Source organism: Lathyrus oleraceus, unplaced genomic scaffold, assembly GCF_024323335.1.
Source record: "Lathyrus oleraceus cultivar Zhongwan6 unplaced genomic scaffold, CAAS_Psat_ZW6_1.0 chrUn0384, whole genome shotgun sequence".
Taxonomy (NCBI): Eukaryota; Viridiplantae; Streptophyta; class Magnoliopsida; order Fabales; family Fabaceae; genus Lathyrus; species Lathyrus oleraceus.
Window position 1 is genome coordinate 39,232 of NW_026112775.1, and position 23,805 is coordinate 63,036.

General features: G+C 33.3%; 1 long non-coding RNA gene across 1 annotated transcript; it reads left to right on the top strand.

Annotated features, from left to right (window-relative positions):
* Window positions 1-2,751: 2,751 nt before the first annotated feature.
* Window positions 2,752-6,793, top strand: LOC127114128 (uncharacterized). The gene is made up of 3 exons (XR_007800094.1): window positions 2,752-3,222; window positions 5,091-5,159; window positions 5,242-6,793. It is a non-coding gene; the product is annotated as an uncharacterized LOC127114128 (long non-coding RNA).
* The last annotated feature ends 17,012 nt before the right edge of the window (window positions 6,794-23,805 follow it).

A 23,805-nucleotide genomic window follows, 5' to 3' on the forward strand; every position in this document is an offset into this window, starting at 1 on the left:
TTCATTTTTGACCCTAGGCTTGCCCTAGTGGTCCTGTTACTCACCTTTGAGCTTGTGTTTTCAGGTTGACCATCAAATGGCCATTGAGACCAATTCTTTTGATTAAGCTTGCCTAAATATCATTGTCTAACCTCTTTGTTTTGTAGGTTGCTTGGCTCACATGCCTTAAGCTTTGTGCCTTGCATATCCATGTGCCTCTAATTGACTATTGGTGTCTGTTTCTGTTTGTTTTGTTTGAAGTTGCATACTAACATCTGCTTGACTGTTTCAGGTACTTTAGTTGCTTAGTTCCTTGTGAACTTTTTGCTTTGCTTTGCTTATATAAGCAATTTGCATTGAGGTATGTCTCTTTTACTTCATGTAGTCTGGAAGACCTGGCCTGTTACTTGGCCAGGCAACTGTCTGAAGTCCTCCTTAAGAGGCAATGTTTGTGGCTGTTTACTTTTGTCCTTGCATAGAGTCAAAGTCCTCCTAAGTGAAGAGGCAATTGGTGGAAGGTAGGGATATGCAATCTATCCCCCACTATTCAGTGTGTCATCTGCTTTGCTCACACCACTGTGTTGATGCATTGCAGATACAAACCCAAGATCTTGTACAACTGTACAGTTGAGTCAGTTTCAGATATGTAGAAGGGTTCCCACTTTCTGAACCCACACATTCTTGTCTTAAGCTCTCCCAGGCCAGGGATAAGAGCTGTGAAGTCTTACCTTCACTCACCTTTCATCTGCTTCACCTTAGCCCCTCAATGGCAAGGTTAAGAGCACATTCACCCAGTTCCAGAGGTTTGTTTGTTGAGGTTGATATGACCCCTCGACTAAAACCTAGCCTTGTTTGAGCCCCTTGTTTGTGTATAGTGTGTGCTATCTGTGCTTGTAGGATTTGTTTGACTTGCTTCCTGTGCAAGTTAGGATGGTTTGACTTGCTTCCTGTGCAAGTTAGGATAGTTTGACTTGCTTCCTGTGCAAGTTAGGATAGTTTGACTTGTTTCCTGTGCAAGTTAGGATTAGTTTAGACTTGCTTCCTGTGCAAGTAGGTTTTGCTTGGCTTGCTTCCTGTGCAAGTTAAGTGTGTGTGTGGCTTGCTTCCTGTGTGAGCCATGCTTAGGATAGGTTGGCCCTTGTGCCAGTTAGCTAGAAACCTTAACTTAGGGATGATTTGCATGATAACATCTAGGCTCGAGTCGTAGTCTCCCTAGTTGTGTCTCCCTCTGTTATCTGGTTAGGCTAGTCCTTTATCCCTGCGTAGGGGAACTACATCGCCCTGATCTTCATACCAGATGAAGTATGTAGGCAGGAGATTGAGCTGATCTCTCCGGGCGCCTTTTCTTTTCTTTTGTGTTTGTTTGACAGTTATAGGCTGAGTCCCCGACTCCCTACCAACCTGTTGCGTTGTTGTGTGCTTGGAAGCCGATGTGAGTCCATCGAGTGGCATTTGGGTTCCAGTGTGCGTGTGTTTGGTTCGGATGCTGATGTAAGTCCAGCAATTGGCATTCAGGCTCCATGTTTGCCTCCTTGTGTGTGTTTAGGTTCGGATGCTGACATAAGTCCAGTGATTGGCAGTCGGGCTCCACGTTTGCCTTTGCCTGTGTTTGTTTGTGTGTGTGTCAGCCGAGCTACGAATGCTCTGATTCTTCTCTCGTCCGAGAAGATACGTATGCATAGGATGCGATATCCTAGCGAGCATGTGTCCTTTCCCCAGTCCGAACTACTTCGACTCTGATGTCTATGCCTGATAGACTAAGTAGGCCCAGGATGCGACATCCTGCCGAGTTCAGTTTCAGTCAGTCTCCTTCGTTTCTTTCAGCCAGGGTGTGTGAATATTTGAGCAGTGTTTAGCAACCAATTTCCTTCCTTTTGTGCGTGGATCCCGTAGAGTACTACGGATGCGTAGGGGTGCTAATACCTTCCCTTCGCATAACCGACTCCCGAACCCATCCTCTTTGGTCGCGAGACCATGTCTTTCCCAGGTTTACTCTGAGCGTTTCCTTTCCCTCTTTTGGGATAAATAACGCACGGTGGCGGCTCTGTTGTTCTTTCTTTTCCCGCCGGTTTTTCGCGCGATGCGACAAATGAGTTTCGAAGAAAAAAGTTCTGATATCCACCTTTGAAATGCAGATCTTGAGAGCACGATTCTCCTCAACTAATGCTTGCAGTAGGATCTAGTGATGAAGACGAAGCAAGGCCAACAACTTGCCATGCCAAAAAGAGGAAGAGAAATGATCTTGTATTGGTTTAAGTCCTTTGCATGATTTAGGAAGCAATCTATCCTTAATGCAAAGCCATTCACTTGATCAATTGATCAAGATGAATTAGATTTGAATCAAGGAAGATTAAACCTCCCTAATCAATGATAACTTATTAACCTTTAACTCATTGATCCAAAAGAAGAGAAGAAGAAGAAGATGGAGAAGATAATGGACATGAAAAGAATAAAGTGCATTAAAATAAAATGGAATATACCAATCAACAAGTGTTGACTTATGACGTTGAAGATCATGGTCAAACAATCAAAAACAACTACAACATTTTTAACTTATGGCAACGCCTAATTTTAGGGTGGTAAAAAAAGCGTTCTCGTAGAGAGTAATAAGACAACCAATTTCATATATCGTTGTGATAGGGTGTATATTTCTTATAAATTTTATGCAACGCTAAAAAACTGTTCTAGTAGACCACAAAGAGAAATATCCATATTAAAAACGTGTTTCTAATATATTTAATAAAATATTTATTATATGAAAAACGTGAAATCGAATAGAGATATCTATTCTCATTGAACACTAAAAGAAAAGTTAAGCGCTAAAGCAAAATTTCAGTCGTTCCCTTTCCAAAAATTGAGCGCTAAAAACAAAATCTTCCCTCTCTGATCCCTAACCCTTTCGCATGACTATTCTTCTTCTTCAGAATAATCATTCTTAACCAAAATCTCACGAGTTTTCTCCTTCAAGCTAAACAAATAGAACAATCCCTCACAAACTCTAACCCTTTCTTTCATCAAGCAAATCAATCAGAACCCAATGCATTCTCCTTATCGCACACATGATTCTCTCTAGTTTGTACGATTTGTCCTTACCGATTGTATATCCTATGTAAGCTTCTTCGCACTGGTCACTCGAGAACGAAGGTTAACAAAGAACACGACGGTCACTCGTGAACGGGGGTTATCGAAGCTCACACTGGTAACTCACTCTTGGCTCCTCTGTTGTCAGATTCCCTCCCGCCGGTAACTCTTGGTCTCTCTCAAGTTGGTCTTGTCACTTCTTAGTTCAACCTATTTATCTTTCTTTATTCATGTAATCTTTAATTTGTACCCTTTTCTCATGTCTCTTGACTGCTTTCTTGCTAGGGTTTAATTTTTTATTGTATTTTTCTCACTAATGATTGTTGGAATCACATCATAAATTGAAACTATGTTACTTTGAATTTTTGATTTTTTAGGGTTTAAGATTTCTAGTAATTGGTGTTGTGGGAGTCACAGTTGGGCTTGTTGACTCAACTTTAGGGTTTATTGTTTAACATATAGAGATGCATGAAATCTGAATCACAACTACTTTATTGTTTGTGTAAATCATGAAGGAAATATATTTTTCCTATTAAGTTATGTGAACTTGGGATAACAGGGGAGCAATACTTAGGCTTTTGAATAACCAATAAGCTCAACTAATGATTTGGATAATAATCTCTTCAAGTCTGCAATGTTGTATTTTAGTTAATGTTGCTAAGTTGCAGTCAAATGCTTCCCCTATGGTTTCAGCTGTTATAATGTTGTCAGGCTGTTGTCTTTTGATTGATTATGTCATTCTGGTTTGTATTTCTGGGTCTGTGTGTGCTGCAAAAAGTGTAGTTTTGGAGGTGTCGAACCGACTTGTATTAGGGTCCTGTTGGCTTCTGCTGTCATCAGTGTAGCTCTGATCTGTCAGTGCAGTGAGGCATGATATTCTACCGTTTATGAGTTGACAACTTGTAGAGGGTTTGCAGGGTTGTTATGTTGGCGCTCCGGTTTTGGGACCGTGTTTTTGAGTCTAGCTCTGAGGCACATTTTATTATTGGCTTGGCACTTGGTTCATTGAAAATTTGCTGGTTGGTCTAAGGCGTTTAGAGTGTATCTTTTCTCATCTTTGCTGCGTCGGCAGAGGTGAATGAATATTGAATGCTGGCTTATTTTCCTCAAGTTTGTAATAGGAGGTGGTAGATGAGTTATGTTTATGGTAGTGTTTTATTTTGTTAATTTGGTTGAATCTGGTATAGAAGCATATCTGTTGGTTCTTGTACTAGTTTCTTTGTGATGACTGTGGGGTCCTGGTTGCACATCTTGTGCCTTAATTAATAAATTGCTTTTTGGCTTTTTCAATAAATAAAAAGTTAATTTGAAAGGTGTAAGAATGATTGATAGATTGCATGTTTCGGTTGGTGTTGGAAGAGACCAGGTGTAAGTTTGTTTGTTAAGTATGTTTATTGTGTTGGCATTTAACGTGCTATGGCACTTTAAGATATTGATTCATAATTTGTATACATTCCCCAAATAATATTATAATGAAATGAATGAGATAACTTCTTATTTGAATGAGATCAACATGACTTTCACCTATTAATATATAATTTTTTGAAAAGATTGAGTTGTCTAAATTTCTCCAAGTGCAATGTAACAGCTTAATTCTAACAGTTATCTTACTTATCTAGCTTGAAGAGTTAAGTAGAATTAATAGAAAGAGATTTGGCTTTTAGGTGCAGTTTGATATATTAGATACTTTGGGATGTCTATTATACAGTTAGTATGTATTCAATTAAAATATGTGTATGTGTTTTTTAAGGAGTATACAACTTTTTTGCTATATGATTTTAGTATATAATGTTGCAAGACAACTTGTGTGTATAAATGAAGTGGTGACTTGTCTTGGTTAGAGAACTTGTTGAACAAGTTACAGGAGTAGAAGAGTTTTTTTATCTAGTAACTGTTTTGTCACATATCATCTGAATTGGAATAGTTATCTAGGCTACTTAATTACTACAAATTAACAATTTTGATCTTGTAACTGTTTTGTGTGTGCATTTGACACCTATCATTTCTTTAACACTAGTTTTCATTTTCAGCGCATACTCTCTCACCTCCGTTCATCTTTCTCTCCGGCTCCTGTCTTGCCGCCATTAGACATTCATATTGTAAGTTTAATCTTTTTGTTCCTTCCTCATTCTACAAATGTTTCACACTTATCATTTCTTTAACACTAGTTTTCATTTTCAGTCCATACTCTCTCATTGCCGTTCATCTTTGTTTCGTGCTCCTATCTCGCCATCATTAGACATTCATATTGTAAGTTTAATCTATGTTATTTCTTCATATATGAGTAGATGCATTTTGAAGTCCTCTCTAAATTGTCTAATTTATTCATATTTGTTATGTTTTGCCTTGTAAGTGAGTCACATTAGATTGAATAAATTGATATGAAATGAGTTCCTTGGAACTAAGTCCTTTCTCTTGACAAAAAATTGTAATTGTTATTACTGATGTATAGTGTGAGGATTACTTTATGATAGCAGTATGTTTTCCATGAATGAATTAGCTGGGAGAAACACAAAAGTTTTTGTTGTGCATGTAGTCTTAAATAGTATATAGGCACAAAGTTTAGACCACTAATTTCACAGGATATGTTATTATGATTGAATGTGTTTTAATCTAACAGTTCTGAAAATGTGTGCTATAATCAAACATGATATATAGTTTTCTATATCGGACAGGTATATGGTGTCAGATATGTGTTAGACACCGATACTTTGAGTCTTTGACTATTTTGGAGTATCGGGGTTTTCTAGAGTTCAAGAGATTTGGTAGATTGTTGATTATATCCTTAAGCTAACATTTCTCTAAAGCCTAAATATACAAATCAAATTGATTTTGTGTGGAATCCATTTATTTTGTGTGAAATGAAAAACACCAACATATAGCTAGTAGGTAGTCTGTTATATGAAAATTGTGAATTTGGTAATCAAGTCAGGGAGCTTTCTGGGAATTATTTTAGAAGTGAAATAGATGAGCTTTTGTTTTGGTTCTAACTTTTAATATATGGATTCTTGGTGAATGCTGACGAATACATATTTGTGCCTTTTATGTTTTTAGGGATTATGACATAAATGAAACTTTGTTCAATATTTTCAGTAGCTGGCACAATATTGAGCTAATTATATCCATATCTATGATAGACTCTATACACTTTATCTAATTTAATAATCTATTTTTCAATTCAACAACTGTCTACAATTATTTCCTGTCATGTGTTACATTTTCTATTTTTTAAAGCCGCATAATACTCTCTAACTATGTACAAAAACAAATTTCTCCATGGAATACAAGACAAGTTATATTTAGCATTACCTTCTGCTAAGGTTCCTATTCTGTTGTTGTGAATGATGCACATATTTTTTAGCTCTTGCTTTAGGTGAGATGGTAAGTTGATCTCAAATGCTCTGCAACTATATACTTTTCTACTGATATGATGTAGTAACTGAACTTTACTATTTTAACACTGCATTGTAATTTTAGAGCCTTCGGATAATAACCTTATTTAAATTATATTACTTTTATTTTGCAGGTTATGAATGATAATATCAGTGAAGATTTTCAATCACTCGGACATGAAGAGATGTAGATGTAGATGTATATGTTTAAGTTTACTTTTACGGATTAAAGATATTATTTTTATTATGAATGATGAATGATTTTATGATATGTAATTCGAAGATGTTTAAATGTAGAGATTTTTATAATGATATGAATAATTTCTAATTTAATTTAAAAATATCATTTCTGGCCACAGTTATAAATGTTTTTGTAGGATATAAAGCGTTACTGTAGCTTTGTAGGAGAAATTAAAATATTTATCTATTAGAACGGTTTAAAGTTTACTACGTTTAAAATCCGTTGCTATATTACATAAAATAGTCGTTCTCTAAAAAATGACAATGGCAACGGTTTTCATTTGAAACAGAGTCTAACCGTTGTTGTTTGAGACCGTTCTCTAAAGAAAACTACGACAACGGTCTAAAAAAGGTGTTGTTGTTGGATAAAAAACCGTTCCTAAAGACTAAAGCAACGCCTCGATTTGACACGGCCTAAAAACCGTTTTCATAAGTAAATGCAACGGTTTTTTTATATTTTGCAACGGTTTTTTCGCGTTGTGGTATAGTTAAAATGTTGTAGTGAACAGAAGTGGGATGAAGATTGGAAGTCAAGAAATGAACAAAATATTTTTGGCATTTTTAATATTTAAAAATAAACTTGAATTAAAATATTAAAGAAAGGTCAAACTTCAAAATCACCTCAAATCAACTTTGAAAAGTCCAAGTGATTTATCCCAAGTTCAACAAGGTCAAACAAAGTTTGACAAAAAATTTCAGCATTTTTAAAAGTAAGAAACTATTTTTAATCAATTAAAAATGAATAAAAATAACCTAATTGAACTAAAATCTCAAATTAATTAAAAAATTGATGAGAATATTTTTCATGGATCCATCATCATTCAAATAGGTTGAGAAAATATTTTTGTATTTTTTGAATATCAAAAACTATTTAAAATGAATTAAAAATAACCAGAAAAGAGAAAATTCACAAAAAATATCAAATGATAAAATAAAAAATATTAAAAATAATTTTTAGAAACTAGAATTAAAAAGAGAAATAATGCAATTGGTCCCATATTTTTTGGAATTAAAATGAAAGAGTTATGAGTTTTTGAAATAAAATGGAATTAAAGAAAATAAAACAGAAATTAAGAAAATCAGAAAAAAGGAGAGGCGTTGGATGAGATTTCATTAATTGACGTGGAGGATCAAACGCTCCACATGCGCGCGCGCACCATAGGCCTTAGTCAATGAGACACACGAGGCATTAAAATAAGTCATAAAGATGGAAGGTGGAGATTAGATCTGGGAATCAGATCCAAGGGCCCATATTCAACCCGGAAAACGGACGGTGGTGTACACCACCGTCTTCTCCGCCGAGTCCAGGGATTCCGGCCAAAGTTGCAGGTTCAAAAATCTTAATAAAAATGGGCGATCCTCATATCATTGAAAAGATGGGGTGATGTACATCACCCCTGTACCATTGGTTTCTCTTCTAGATCTCCATAGTAAGAGAAATCAGAAGGAGAAAATGATGGAGTTCAAACTGAACTTGATGTTTTTGCAAAATTGAAAGCACAATTCAAATGCCTCTAATGAGAGGACTTCAATCAGGCCAAGAAACTCAAAAAATAAGCAAGAGATAATGAGTTTCGAAGAAAAAAGTTCTGATATCCACCTTTGAAATGCAGATCTTGAGAGCACGATTCTCCTCAACTAATGCTTGCAGTAGGATCTAGTGATGAAGACGAAGCAAGGCCAACAACTTGCCATGCCAAAAAGAGGAAGAGAAATGATCTTGTATTGGTTTAAGTCCTTTGCATGATTTAGGAAGCAATCTATCCTTAATGCAAAGCCATTCACTTGATCAATTGATCAAGATGAATTAGATTTGAATCAAGGAAGATTAAACCTCCCTAATCAATGATAACTTATCAACCTTTAACTCATTGATCCAAAAGAAGAGAAGAAGAAGAAGATGGAGAAGATAATGGACATGAAAAGAATAAAGTGCATTAAAATAAAATGGAATATACCAATCAACAAGTGTTGACTTATGACGTTGAAGATCATGGTCAAACAATCAAAAACAGAAGTGGGATGAAGATTGGAAGTCAAGAAATGAACAAAATATTTTTGGCATTTTTAATATTTAAAAATAAACTTGAATTAAAATATTAAAGAAAGGTCAAACTTCAAAATCACCTCAAATCAACTTTGAAAAGTCCAAGTGATTTATCCCAAGTTCAACAAGGTCAAACAAAGTTTGACAAAAAATTTCAGCATTTTTAAAAGTAAGAAACTATTTTTAATCAATTAAAAATGAATAAAAATAACCTAATTGAACTAAAATCTCAAATTAATTAAAAAATTGATGAGAATATTTTTCATGGATCCGTCATCATTCAAATAGGTTGAGAAAATATTTTTGTATTTTTTGAATATCAAAAACTATTTAAAATGAATTAAAAATAACCAGAAAACAGAAAATTCACAAAAAATATCAAATTGTAAAATAAAAAATACTAAAAATCATTTTTAGAAACTAGAATTAAAAAGAGAAATAATGCAATTGGTCCCATATTTTTTGGAATTAAAATGAAAGAGTTATGAGTTTTTGAAATAAAATGGAATTAAAGAAAATAAAACAGAAATTAAGAAAATCAGAAAAAAGGAGAGGCGTCGGATGAGATTTCATTAATTGACATGGAGGATCAAACGCTCCACATGCGCGTGCTCAACATAGGCCTTAGTCAATGAGACACACGAGGCATTAAAATAAGTCATAAAGATGGAAGGTGGAGATTAGATCTGGGAATCAGATCCAAGGGCCCATATTCAACCTGGAAAACAGACGGTGGTGTACACCACCGTCTTCTCCGCCGAGTCCAGGGATTCCGGCCAAAGTTGCAGGTTCAAAAATCTTAATAAAAATGGGCGATCCTCATATCATTGGAAAGCTGGGGTGATGTACATCACCCCTGTACCATTGGTTTCTCTTCTAGATCTCCATAGTAAGAGAAATCAGAAGGAGAAAATGATGGAGTTCAAACTGAACTTGATGTTTTTGCAAAATTGAAAGCACAATTCAAATGCCTCTAATGAGAGGAATTCAGCCAGTCCCAGAAACTCAAGAAATAAGTAAGAGATAATGAGTTTCGAAGAAAAAAGTTATGATATCCACCTTTGAAATGCAGATCTTGAGAGCACGATTCTCCTCAACTAATGCTTGCAGTAGGATCTAATGATGAAGACGAAGCAAGGCCAACAACTTGCCATGCCATAAAGAGGAAGAGAAATGATCTTGTATTGGTTTAAGTCCTTTGCATGATTTAGGAAGCAATCTATCCTTAATGCAAAGCCATTCACTTGATCAATTGATCAAGATGAATTAGATTTGAATCAAGGAAGATTAAACCTCCTTAATCAATGATAACTTATCAACCTTTAAATCATTGATCCAAAAGAAGAGAAGAAGAAGAAGATGGAGAAGATAATGGACATGAAAAGAATAAAGTGCATTAAAATAAAATGGAATATACCAATCAACAAGTGTTGACTTATGACGTTGAAGATCATGGTCAAACAATCAAAAACAGAAGTGGGATGAAGATTGGAAGTCAAGAAATGAACAAAATATTTTTGGCATTTTTAATATTTAAAAATAAACTTGAATTAAAATATTAAAGAAAGGTCAAACTTCAAAATCACCTCAAATCAACTTTGAAAAGTCCAAGTGATTTATCCCAAGTTCAACAAGGTCAAACAAAGTTTGACAAAAAATTTCAGCATTTTTAAAAGTAAGAAACTATTTTTAATCAATTAAAAATGAATAAAAATAACCTAATTGAACTAAAATCTCAAATTAATTAAAAAATTGATGAGAATATTTTTCATGGATCCATCATCATTCAGATAGGTTGAGAAAATATTTTTGTATTTTTTGAATATAAAAAACTATTTAAAATGAATAAAAAATAACCAGAAAAGAGAAAATTCACAAAAAATATCAAATGATAAAATAAAAAATATTAAAAATCATTTTTAGAAACTAGAATTAAAAAGAGAAATAATGCAATTGGTCCCATATTTTTTGGAATTAAAATGAAAGAGTTATGAATTTTTGAAATAAAATGGAATTAAAGAAAATAAAACAGAAATTAAGAAAATCAGAAAAAAGGAGAGGCGTTGGATGAGATTTCATTAATTGACGTGGAGGATCAAACGCTCCACATGCGCGCGCTCACCATAGACCTTAGTCAATGAGACACACGAGGCATTAAAATAAGTCATAAAGATGGAAGGTGGAGATTAGATCTGGGAATCAGATCCAAGGGCCCATATTCAACCCGGAAAACGGACGGTGGTGTACACCACCGTCTTCTCCGCCGAGTCCAGCGATTCCGGCTAAAGTTGCAAGTTCAAAAATCTTAATAAAAATGGGCGACCCTCATATCATTGAAAAGATGGGGTGATGTACATCACCCCTGTACCATTGGTTTCTCTTCTAGATCTCCATAGTAAGAGAAATCAGAAGGAGAAAATGATGGAGTTCAAACTGAACTTGATGTTTTTGCAAAATTGAAAGCACAATTCAAATGCCTCTAATGAGAGGACTTCAATCAGGCCAAGAAACTCAAAAAATAAGCAAGAGATAATGAGTTTCGAAGAAAAAAGTTCTGATATCCACCTTTGAAATGCAGATCTTGAGAGCACGATTCTCCTCAACTAATGCTTGCAGTAGGATCTAGTGATCAGGACGAAGCAAGACCAACAACTTGCCATGCCAAAAAGAGGAAGAGAAATGATCTTGTATTGGTTTAAGTCCTTTGCATGATTTAGGAAGCAATCTATCCTTAATGCAAAGCCATTCACTTGATCAATTGATCAAGATGAATTAGATTTGAATCAAGGAAGATTAAACCTCCATAATCAATGATAACTTATCAACCTTTAACTCATTGATCCAAAAGAAGAGAAGAAGAAGAAGATGGAGAAGATAATGGACATGAAAAGAATAAAGTGCATTAAAATAAAATGGAATATACCAATCAACAAGTGTTGACTTATGACGTTGAAGATCATGGTCAAACAATCAAAAACAGAAGTGGGATGAAGATTGGAAGTCAAGAAATGAACAAAATATTTTTGGCATTTTTAATATTTAAAAATAAACTCGAATGAAAATATTAAAGAAAGGTCAAACTTCAAAATCACCTCAAATCAACTTTGAAAAGTCCAAGTGATTTATCCCAAGTTCAACAAGGTCAAACAAAGTTTGACAAAAAATTTCAGCATTTTTAAAAGTAAGAAACTATTTTTAATCAATTAAAAATGAATAAAAATAACCTAATTGAACTAAAATCTCAAATTAATTAAAAAATTGATGAGAATATTTTTCATGGATCCATCATCATTCAAATAGGTTGAGAAAATATTTTTGTATTTTTTCAAATATCAAAAACTATTTAAAATGAATTAAAAATAACCAGAAAAGAGAAAATTCACAAAAAATATCAAATTATAAAATAAAAAATATTAAAAATCATTTTTAGAAACTAGAATTAAAAAGAGAAATAATGCAATTGGTCCCATATTTTTTGGAATTAAAATGAAAGAGTTATGAATTTTTGAAATAAAATGGAATTATAGAAAATAAAATAGAAATTAAGAAAATCAGAAAAAAGGAGAGGCGTTGGATGAGATTTCATTAATTGACGTGGAGGATCAAACGCTCCCCATGCGCGCGCTCACCATAGGCCTTAGTCAATGAGACAAACGAGGCATTAAAATAAGTCATAAAGATGGAAGGTGGAGATTAGATCTGGGAATCAGATCCAAGGGCCCATATTCAACCTGGAAAACGGACGGTGGTGTACACCACCGTCTTCTCCCCCGAGTCCAGGGAATCCGGCCAAAGTTTCAGGTTCAAAAATCTTAATAAAAATGGGCGATCCTCATATCATTGAAAAGATGGGGTGATGTACATCACCCCTGTACCATTGGTTTCTCTTCTAGATCTCCATAGTAAGAGAAATCAGAAGGAGAAAATGATGGAGTTCAAACTGAACTTGATGTTTTTGCAAAATTGAAAGCACAATTCAAATGCCTCTAATGAGAGGACTTCAATCAGGCCAAGAAACTCAAAAAATAAGCAAGAGATAATGAGTTTCGAAGAAAAAAGTTCTGATATCCACCTTTGAAATGCAGATCTTGAGAGCACGATTCTCCTCAACTAATGCTTGCAGTAGGATCTAGTGATGAAGACGAAGCAAGACCAACAACTTGCCATGCCAAAAAGAGGAAGAGAAATGATCTTGTATTGGTTTAAGTCCTTTGCATGATTTAGGAAGCAATCTATCCTTAATGCAAAGCCATTCACTTGATCAATTGATCAAGATGAATTAGATTTGAATCAAGGAAGATTAAACCTCCCTAATCAATGATAACTTATCAACCTTTAACTCATTGATCCAAAAGAAGAGAAGAAGAAGAAGATGGAGAAGATAATGGACATGAAAAGAATAAAGTGCATTAAAATAAAATGGAATATACCAATCAACAGGTGTTGACTTATGACGTTGAAGATCATGGTCAAACAATCAAAAACAGAAGTGGGATGAAGATTAGAAGTCAAGAAATGAACAAAATATTTTTGGCATTTTTAATATTTAAAAATAAACTCGAATTAAAATATTAAAAAAAGGTCAAACTTCAAAATCACCTCAAATCAACTTTGAAAAGTCCAAGTGATTTATCCCAAGTTCAACAAGGTCAAACAAAGTTTGACAAAAAATTTCAGCATTTTTAAAAGTAAGAAACTATTTTTAATCAATTAAAAATGAATAAAAATAACCTAATTGAACTAAAATCTCAAATTAATTAAAAAATTGATAAGAATATTTTTCATGGATCCATCATCATTCAAATAGGTTGAGAAAATATTTTTGTATTTTTTGAATATCAAAAACTATTTAAAATGAATTAAAAATAACCAGAAAAGAGAAAATTCACAAAAAATATCAAATGATAAAATAAAAAATATTAAAAATCATTTTTAGAAACTAGAATTAAAAAGAGAAATAATGCAATTGGTCCCATATTTTTTGGAATTAAAATGAAAGAGTTATGAATTTTTGAAATAAAATGGAATTATAGAAAATAAAATAGAAATTAAGAAAATCAGAAAAAAGGAGAGGCGTTGGATGAGATTTCATTAATTGACGTGGAGGATCAAACGCTCCCCATGCGCGCGCTCACCATAGGCCTTAGTCAATGAGACAAACGAGGCATTAAAATAAGTCATAAAGATGGAAGGTGGAGATTAGATCTGGGAATCAGATCCAAGGGCACATATTCAACCTGGAAAACGGACGGTGGTGTACACCACCGTCTTCTCCGCCGAGTCCAGGGAATCCGGCCAAAGTTTCAGGTTCAAAAATCTTAATAAAAATGGGCGATCCTCATATCATTGAAAAGATGGGGTGATGTACATCACCCCTGTACCATTGGTTTCTCTTCTAGATCTCCATAGTAAGAGAAATCAGAAGGAGAAAATGATGGAGTTCAAACTGAACTTGATGTTTTTGCAAAATTGAAAGCACAATTCAAATGCCTCTAATGAGAGGACTTTAATCAGGCCAAGAAACTCAAAAAATAAGCAAGAGATAATGAGTTTCGAAGAAAAAAGTTCTGATATCCACCTTTGAAATGCAGATCTTGAGAGCACGATTCTCCTCAACTAATGCTTGCAGTAGGATCTAGTGATGAAGACGAAGCAAGGCCAACAACTTGCCATGCCAAAAAGAGGAAGAGAAATGATCTTGTATTGGTTTAAGTCCTTTGCATGATTTAGGAAGCAATCTATCCTTAATGCAAAGCCATTCACTTGATCAATTGATCAAGATGAATTAGATTTGAATCAAGGAAGATTAAACCTCTCTAATCAATGATAACTTATCAACCTTTAACTCATTGATCCAAAAGAAGAGAAGAAGAAGAAGATGGAGAAGATAATGGACATGAAAAGTATAAAGTGCATTAAAGTAAAATGGAATATACCAATCAACAAGTGTTGACTTATGACGTTGAAGATCATGGTCAAACAATCAAAAACAGAAGTGGGATGAAGATTGGAAGTCAAGAAATGAACAAAATATTTTTGGCATTTTTAATATTTAAAAATAAACTCGAATTAAAATATTAAAGAAAGGTCAAACTTCAAAATCACCTCAAATCAACTTTGAAAAGTCCAAGTGATTTATCCCAAGTTCAACAAGGTCAAACAAAGTTTGACAAAAAATTTCAGCATTTTTAAAAGTAAGAAACTATTTTTAATCAATTAAAAATGAATAAAAATAACCTAATTGAACTAAAATCTCAAATTAATTAAAAAATTGATGAGAATATTTTTCATGGATCCATCATCATTCAAATAGGTTGAGAAAATATTTTTGTATTTTTTGAATATCAAAAACTATTTAAAATGAATTAAAAATAATCAGAAAAGAGAAAATTCACAAAAAATATCAAATGATTAAATAAAAAATATTAAAAATCATTTTTAGAAACTAGAATTAAAAAGAGAAATAATGCAATTGGTCCCATATTTTTGGAATTAAAATGAAAGAGTTATGAATTTTTGAAATAAAATGGAATTAAAGAAAATAAAACAGAAATTAAGAAAATCAGAAAAAAGGAGAGGCGTTGGATGAGATTTCATTAATTGACGTGGAGGATCAAACGCTCCACATGCGCGCGCTCACCATAGGCCTTAGTCAATGAGACACACGAGGCATTAAAATAAGTCATAAAGATGGAAGGTGGAGATTAGATCTGGGAATCAGATCCAAGGGCCCATATTCAACCTGGAAAACGGACGGTGGTGTACACCACCGTCTTCTCCGCCGAGTCTAGGGATTCCGGCCAAAGTTGCAGGTTCAAAAATCTTAATAAAAATGGGCGATCCTCATATCATTGAAAAGATGGGGTGATGTACATCACCCCTGTACCATTGGTTTCTCTTCTAGATCTCCATAGTAAGAGAAATCAGAAGGAGAAAATGATGGAGTTCAAACTGAACTTGATGTTTTTGCAAAATTGAAAGCACAATTCAAATGCCTCTAATGAGAGGACTTCAATCAGGCCAAGAAACTCAAAAAAATAAGCAAGAGATAATGAGTTTCGAAGAAAAAAGTTCTGATATCCACCTTTGAAATGCAGATCTTGAGAGCACGATTCTCCTCAACTAATGCTTGCAGTAGGATCTAGTGATGAAGACGAAGCAAGACCAACAACTTGCCATGCCAAAAAGAGGAAGAGAAATGATCTTGTATTGGTTTAAGTCCTTTGCATGATTTAGGAAGCAATCTATCCTTAATGCAAAGCCATTCACTTGATCAATTGATCAAGATGAATTAGATTTGAATCAAGGAAGATTAAACCTCCCTAATCAATGATAACTTATCAACCTTTAACTCATTGATCCAAAAGAAGAGAAGAAGAAGAAGATGGAGAAGATAATGGACATGAAAAGAATAAAGTGCATTAAAATAAAATGGAATATACCAATCAACAAGTGTTGACTTATGACGTTGAAGATCATGGTCAAACAATCAAAAACAGAAGTGGGATGAAGATTAGAAGTCAAGAAATGAACAAAATATTTTTGGCATTTTTAATATTTAAAAATAAACTCGAATTAAAATATTAAAAAAGGTCAAACTTCAAAATCACCTCAAATCAACTTTGAAAAGTCCAAGTGATTTATCCCAAGTTCAACAAGGTCAAACAAAGTTTGACAAAAAATTTCAGCATTTTTAAAAGTAAGAAACTATTTTTAATCAATTAAAAATGAATAAAAATAACCTAATTGAACTAAAATCTCAAATTAATTAAAAAATTGATAAGAATATTTTTCATGGATCCATCATCATTCAAATAGGTTGAGAAAATATTTTTGTATTTTTTGAATATCAAAAACTATTTAAAATGAATTAAAAATAACCAGAAAAGAGAAAATTCACAAAAAATATCAAATGATAAAATAAAAAATATTAAAAATCATTTTTAGAAACTAGAATTAAAAAGAGAAATAATGCAATTGGTCCCATATTTTTTGGAATTAAAATGAAAGAGTTATGAATTTTTGAAATAAAATGGAATTATAGAAAATAAAATAGAAATTAAGAAAATCAGAAAAAAGGAGAGGCGTTGGATGAGATTTCATTAATTGACGTGGAGGATCAAACGCTCCCCATGCGCGCGCTCACCATAGGCCTTAGTCAATGAGACAAACGAGGCATTAAAATAAGTCATAAAGATGGAAGGTGGAGATTAGATCTGGGAATCAGATCCAAGGGCACATATTCAACCTGGAAAACGGACGGTGGTGTACACCACCGTCTTCTCCGCCGAGTCCAGGGAATCCGGCCAAAGTTTCAGGTTCAAAAATCTTAATAAAAATGGGCGATCCTCATATCATTGAAAAGATGGGGTGATGTACATCACCCCTGTACCATTGGTTTCTCTTCTAGATCTCCATAGTAAGAGAAATCAGAAGGAGAAAATGATGGAGTTCAAACTGAACTTGATGTTTTTGCAAAATTGAAAGCACAATTCAAATGCCTCTAATGAGAGGACTTTAATCAGGCCAAGAAACTCAAAAAATAAGCAAGAGATAATGAGTTTCGAAGAAAAAAGTTCTGATATCCACCTTTGAAATGCAGATCTTGAGAGCACGATTCTCCTCAACTAATGCTTGCAGTAGGATCTAGTGATGAAGACGAAGCAAGGCCAACAACTTGCCATGCCAAAAAGAGGAAGAGAAATGATCTTGTATTGGTTTAAGTCCTTTGCATGATTTAGGAAGCAATCTATCCTTAATGCAAAGCCATTCACTTGATCAATTGATCAAGATGAATTAGATTTGAATCAAGGAAGATTAAACCTCTCTAATCAATGATAACTTATCAACCTTTAACTCATTGATCCAAAAGAAGAGAAGAAGAAGAAGATGGAGAAGATAATGGACATGAAAAGAATAAAGTGCATTAAAGTAAAATGGAATATACCAATCAACAAGTGTTGACTTATGACGTTGAAGATCATGGTCAAACAATCAAAAACAGAAGTGGGATGAAGATTGGAAGTCAAGAAATGAACAAAATATTTTTGGCATTTTTAATATTTAAAAATAAACTCGAATTAAAATATTAAAGAAAGGTCAAACTTCAAAATCACCTCAAATCAACTTTGAAAAGTCCAAGTGATTTATCCCAAGTTCAACAAGGTCAAACAAAGTTTGACAAAAAATTTCAGCATTTTTAAAAGTAAGAAACTATTTTAATCAATTAAAAATGAATAAAAATAACCTAATTGAACTAAAATCTCAAATTAATTAAAAAATTGATGAGAATATTTTTCATGGATCCATCATCATTCAAATAGGTTGAGAAAATATTTTTGTATTTTTTGAATATCAAAAACTATTTAAAATGAATTAAAAATAACCAGAAAAGAGAAAATTCACAAAAAATATCAAATGATTAAATAAAAAATATTAAAAATCATTTTTAGAAACTAGAATTAAAAAGAGAAATAATGCAATTGGTCCCATATTTTTTGGAATTAAAATGAAAGAGTTATGAATTTTTGAAATAAAATGGAATTATAGAAAATAAAATAGAAATTAAAAAAATCAGAAAAAAGGAGAGGCGTTGGATGAGATTTCATTAATTGACGTGGAGGATCAAACGCTCCCCATGCGCGCGCTCACCATAGGCCTTAGTCAATGAGACAAACGAGGCATTAAAATAAGTCATAAAGATGGAAGGTGGAGATTAGATCTGGGAATCAGATCCAAGGGCCCATATTCAACCTAGAAAACGGACGGTGGTGTACACCACCGTCTTCTCCGCCGAGTCCAGGGAATCCGGCCAAAGTTTCAGGTTCAAAAATCTTAATAAAAATGGGCGATCCTCATATCATTGAAAAGATGGGGTGATGTACATCACCCTTGTACCATTGGTTTCTCTTCTAGATCTCCATAGTAAGAGAAATCAGAAGGAGAAAATGATGGAGTTCAAACTGAACTTGATGTTTTTGCAAAATTGAAAGCACAATTCAAATGCCTCTAATGAGAGGACTTTAATCAGGCCAAGAAACTCAAAAAATAAGCAAGAGATAATGAGTTTCGAAGAAAAAAGTTCTGATATCCACCTTTGAAATGCAGATCTTGAGAGCACGATTCTCCTCAACTAATGCATGCAGTAGGATCTAGTGATGAAGACGAAGCAAGACCAACAACTTGCCATGCCAAAAAGAGGAAGAGAAATGATCTTGTATTGGTTTAAGTCCTTTGCATGATTTAGGAAGCAATCTATCCTTAATGCAAAGCCATTCACTTGATCAATTGATCAAGATGAATTAGATTTGAATCAAGAAAGATTAAACCTCCCTAATCAATGATAACTTATCAACCTTTAACTCATTGATCCAAAAGAAGAGAAGAAGAAGAAGATGGAGAAGATAATGGACATGAAAAGAATAAAGTGCATTAAAATAAAATGGAATATACCAATCAACAGGTGTTGACTTATGACGTTGAAGATCATGGTCAAACAATCAAAAACAGAAGTGGGATGAAGATTAGAAGTCAAGAAATGAACAAATATTTTTGGCATTTTTAATATTTAAAAATAAACTCGAATTAAAATATTAAAAAAAGGTCAAACTTCAAAATCACCTCAAATCAACTTTGAAAAGTCCAAGTGATTTATCCCAAGTTCAACAAGGTCAAACAAAGTTTGACAAAAAATTTCAGCATTTTTAAAAGTAAGAAACTATTTTTAATCAATTAAAAATGAATAAAAATAACCTAATTGAACTAAAATCTCAAATTAATTAAAAAATTGATGAGAATATTTTTCATGGATCCATCATCATTCAAATAGGTTGAGAAAATATTTTTGTATTTTTTGAATATCAAAAACTATTTAAAATGAATTAAAAATAACCAGAAAAGAGAAAATTCACAAAAAATATCAAATGATAAAATAAAAAATATTAAAAATCATTTTTAGAAACTAGAATTAAAAAGAGAAATAATGCAATTGGTCCCATATTTTTTGGAATTAAAATGAAAGAGTTATGAATTTTTGAAATAAAATGGAATTATAGAAAATAAAATAGAAATTAAGAAAATCAGAAAAAAGTAGAGGCGTTGGATGAGATTTCATTAATTGACGTGGAGGATCAAACGCTCCCCATGCGCGCGCTCACCATAGGCCTTAGTCAATGAGACAACGAGGCATTAAAATAAGTCTTAAAGATGGAAGGTGGAGATTAGATCTGGGAATCAGATCCAAGGGCCCATATTCAACCTGGAAAACGGACGGTGGTGTACACCACCGTCTTCTCCGCCGAGTCCAGGGAATCCGGCCAAAGTTGCAGGTTCAAAAATCTTAATAAAAATGGGCGATCCTCATATCATTGAAAAGATGGGGTGATGTACATCACCCCTGTACCATTGGTTTCTCTTCTAGATCTCCATAGTAAGAGAAATCAGAAGGAGAAAATGATGGAGTTCAAACTGAACTTGATGTTTTTGCAAAATTGAAAGCACATTCAAATGCCTCTAATGAGAGGACTTTAATCAGGCCAAGAAACTCAAAAAATAAGCAAGAGATAATGAGTTTCGAAGAAAAAAGTTCTGATATCCACCTTTGAAATGCAGATCTTGAGAGCACGATTCTCCTCAACTAATGCTTGCAGTAGGATCTAGTGATGAAGACGAAGCAAGGCCAACAACTTGCCATGCCAAAAAGAGGAAGAGAAATGATCTTGTATTGGTTTAAGTCCTTTGCATGATTTAGGAAGCAATCTATCCTTAATGCAAAGCCATTCACTTGATCAATTGATCAAGATGAATTAGATTTGAATCAAGGAAGATTAAACCTCTCTAATCAATGATAACTTATCAACCTTTAACTCATTGATCCAAAAGAAGAGAAGAAGAAGAAGATGGAGAAGATAATGGACATGAAAAGAATAAAGTGCATTAAAGTAAAATGGAATATACCAATCAACAAGTGTTGACTTATGACGTTGAAGATCATGGTCAAACAATCAAAAACAGAAGTGGGATGAAGATTGGAAGTCAAGAAATGAACAAAATTTTTGGCATTTTTAATATTTAAAAATAAACTCGAATTAAAATATTAAAGAAAGGTCAAACTTCAAAATCACCTCAAATCAACTTTGAAAAGTCCAAGTGATTTATCCCAAGTTCAACAAGGTCAAACAAAGTTTGACAAAAAATTTCAGCATTTTTAAAAGTAAGAAACTATTTTTAATCAATTAAAAATGAATAAAAATAACCTAATTGAACTAAAATCTCAATTAATTAAAAAATTGATGAGAATATTTTTCATGGATCCATCATCATTCAAATAGGTTGAGAAAATATTTTGTATTTTTTGAATATCAAAAACTATTTAAAATGAATTAAAAATAACCAGAAAAGAGAAAATTCACAAAAAATATCAAATGATTAAATAAAAAATATTAAAAATCATTTTAGAAACTAGAATTAAAAAGAGAAATAATGCAATTGGTCCCATATTTTTGGAATTAAAATGAAAGAGTTATGAATTTTTGAAATAAAATGGAATTATAGAAAATAAAATAGAAATTAAGAAAATCAGAAAAAAAGGAGAGGCGTTGGATGAGATTTCATTAATTGACGTGGAGGATCAAACGCTCCCCATGCGCGCGCTCACCATAGGCCTTAGTCAATGAGACACACGAGGCATTAAAATAAGTCATAAAGATGGAAGGTGGAGATTAGATCTGGGAATCAGATCCAAGGGCCCATATTCAACCTGGAAAACGGACGGTGGTGTACACCACCGTCTTCTCCGCCGAGTCCAGGGATTCCGGCCAAAGTTGCAGGTTCAAAAATCTTAATAAAATGGGCGATCCTCATATCATTGAAAAGATGGGGTGATGTACATCCCCTGTACCATTGGTTTCTCTTCTAGATCTCCATAGTAAGAGAAATCAGAAGGAGAAAATGATGGAGTTCAAACTGAACTTGATGTTTTGCAAAATTGAAAGCACAATTCAAATGCCTCTAATGAGAGGACTTCAATCAGGCCAAGAAACTCAAAAAATAAGCAAGAGATAATGAGTTTCGAAGAAAAAAGTTCTGATATCCACCTTTGAAATGCAGATCTTGAGAGCACGATTCTCCTCAACTAATGCTTGCAGTAGGATCTAGTGATGAAGACGAAGCAAGGCCAACAACTTGCCATGCCAAAAAGAGGAAGAGAAATGATCTTGTATTGGTTTAAGTCCTTTGCATGATTTAGGAAGCAATCTATCCTTAATGCAAAGCCATTCACTTGATCAATTGATCAAGATGAATTAGATTTGAATCAAGGAAGATTAAACCTCCCTAATCAATGATAACTTATCAACCTTTAACTCATTGATCCAAAAGAAGAGAAGAAGAAGAAGATGGAGAAGATAATGGACATGAAAAGAATAAAGTGCATTAAAATAAAATGGAATATACCAATCAACAAGTGTTGACTTATGACGTTGAAGATCATGGTCAAACAATCAAAAACAGAAGTGGGATGAAGATTGGAAGTCAAGAAATGAACAAAATATTTTTGGCATTTTTAATATTTAAAAATAAACTTGAATTAAATATTAAAGAAAGGTCAAACTTCAAAATCACCTCAAATCAACTTTGAAAAGTCCAAGTGATTTATCCCAAGTTCAACAAGGTCAAACAAAGTTTGACAAAAAATTCAGCATTTTTAAAAGTAAGAAACTATTTTAATCAATTAAAAATGAATAAAAAAACCTAATTGAACTAAAATCTCAAATTAATTAAAAAATTGATGAGAATATTTTTCATGGATCCATCATCATTCAAATAGGTTGAGAAAATATTTTTGTATTTTTTGAATATCAAAAACTATTTAAAATGAATTAAAGATAACCAGAAAAGAGAAAATTCACAAAAAATATCAAATATAAAATAAAAAATATTAAAAATCATTTTTAGAAACTAGAATTAAAAAGAGAAATAATGCAATTGGTCCCATATTTTTTGGAATTAAAATGAAAGAGTTATGAATTTTTGAAATAAAATGGAATTAAGAAAATAAAACAGAAATTAAGAAAATCAGAAAAAAGGAGAGGCGTTGGATGAGATTTCATTAATTGACGTGGAGGATCAAACGCTCCACATGCGCGCGCTCACCATAGGCCTTAGTCAATGAGACACACGAGGCATTAAAATAAGTCATAAAGATGGAAGGTGGAGATTAGATCTGGGAATCAGATCCAAGGGCCCATATTCAACCCGGAAAACGGACGGTGGTGTACACCACCGTCTTCTCCGCCGAGTCCAGGGATTCCGGCCAAAGTTGCAGGTTCAAAAATCTTAATAAAAATGGGCGATCCTCATATCATTGAAAAGATGGGGTGATGTACATCACCCCTGTACCATTGGTTTCTCTTCTAGATCTCCATAGTAAGAGAAATCAGAAGGAGAAAATGATGGAGTTCAAACTGAACTTGATGTTTTTGCAAAATTGAAAGCACAATTCAAATGCCTCTAATGAGAGGACTTCAATCAGGCCAAGAAACTCAAAAAATAAGCAAGAGATAATGAGTTTCGAAGAAAAAAAGTTCTGATATCCACCTTTGAAATGCAGATCTTGAGAGCACGATTCTCCTCAACTAATGCTTGCAGTAGGATCTAGTGATGAAGACGAAGCAAGGCCAACAACTTGCCATGCCAAAAGAGGAAGAGAAATGATCTTGTATTGGTTTAAGTCCTTTGCATGATTTAGGAAGCAATCTATCCTTAATGCAAAGCCATTCACTTGATCAATTGATCAGATGAATTAGATTTGAATCAAGGAAGATTAAACCTCCCTAATCAATGATAACTTATCAACCTTTAACTCATTGATCCAAAGAAGAGAAGAAGAAGAAGATGGAGAAGATAATGGACATGAAAAGAATAAAGTGCATTAAAATAAAATGGAATATACCAATCAACAAGTGTTGACTTATGACGTTGAAGATCATGGTCAAACAATCAAAAACAGAAGTGGGATGAAGATTGGAAGTCAAGAAATGAACAAAATATTTTTGGCATTTTTAATAT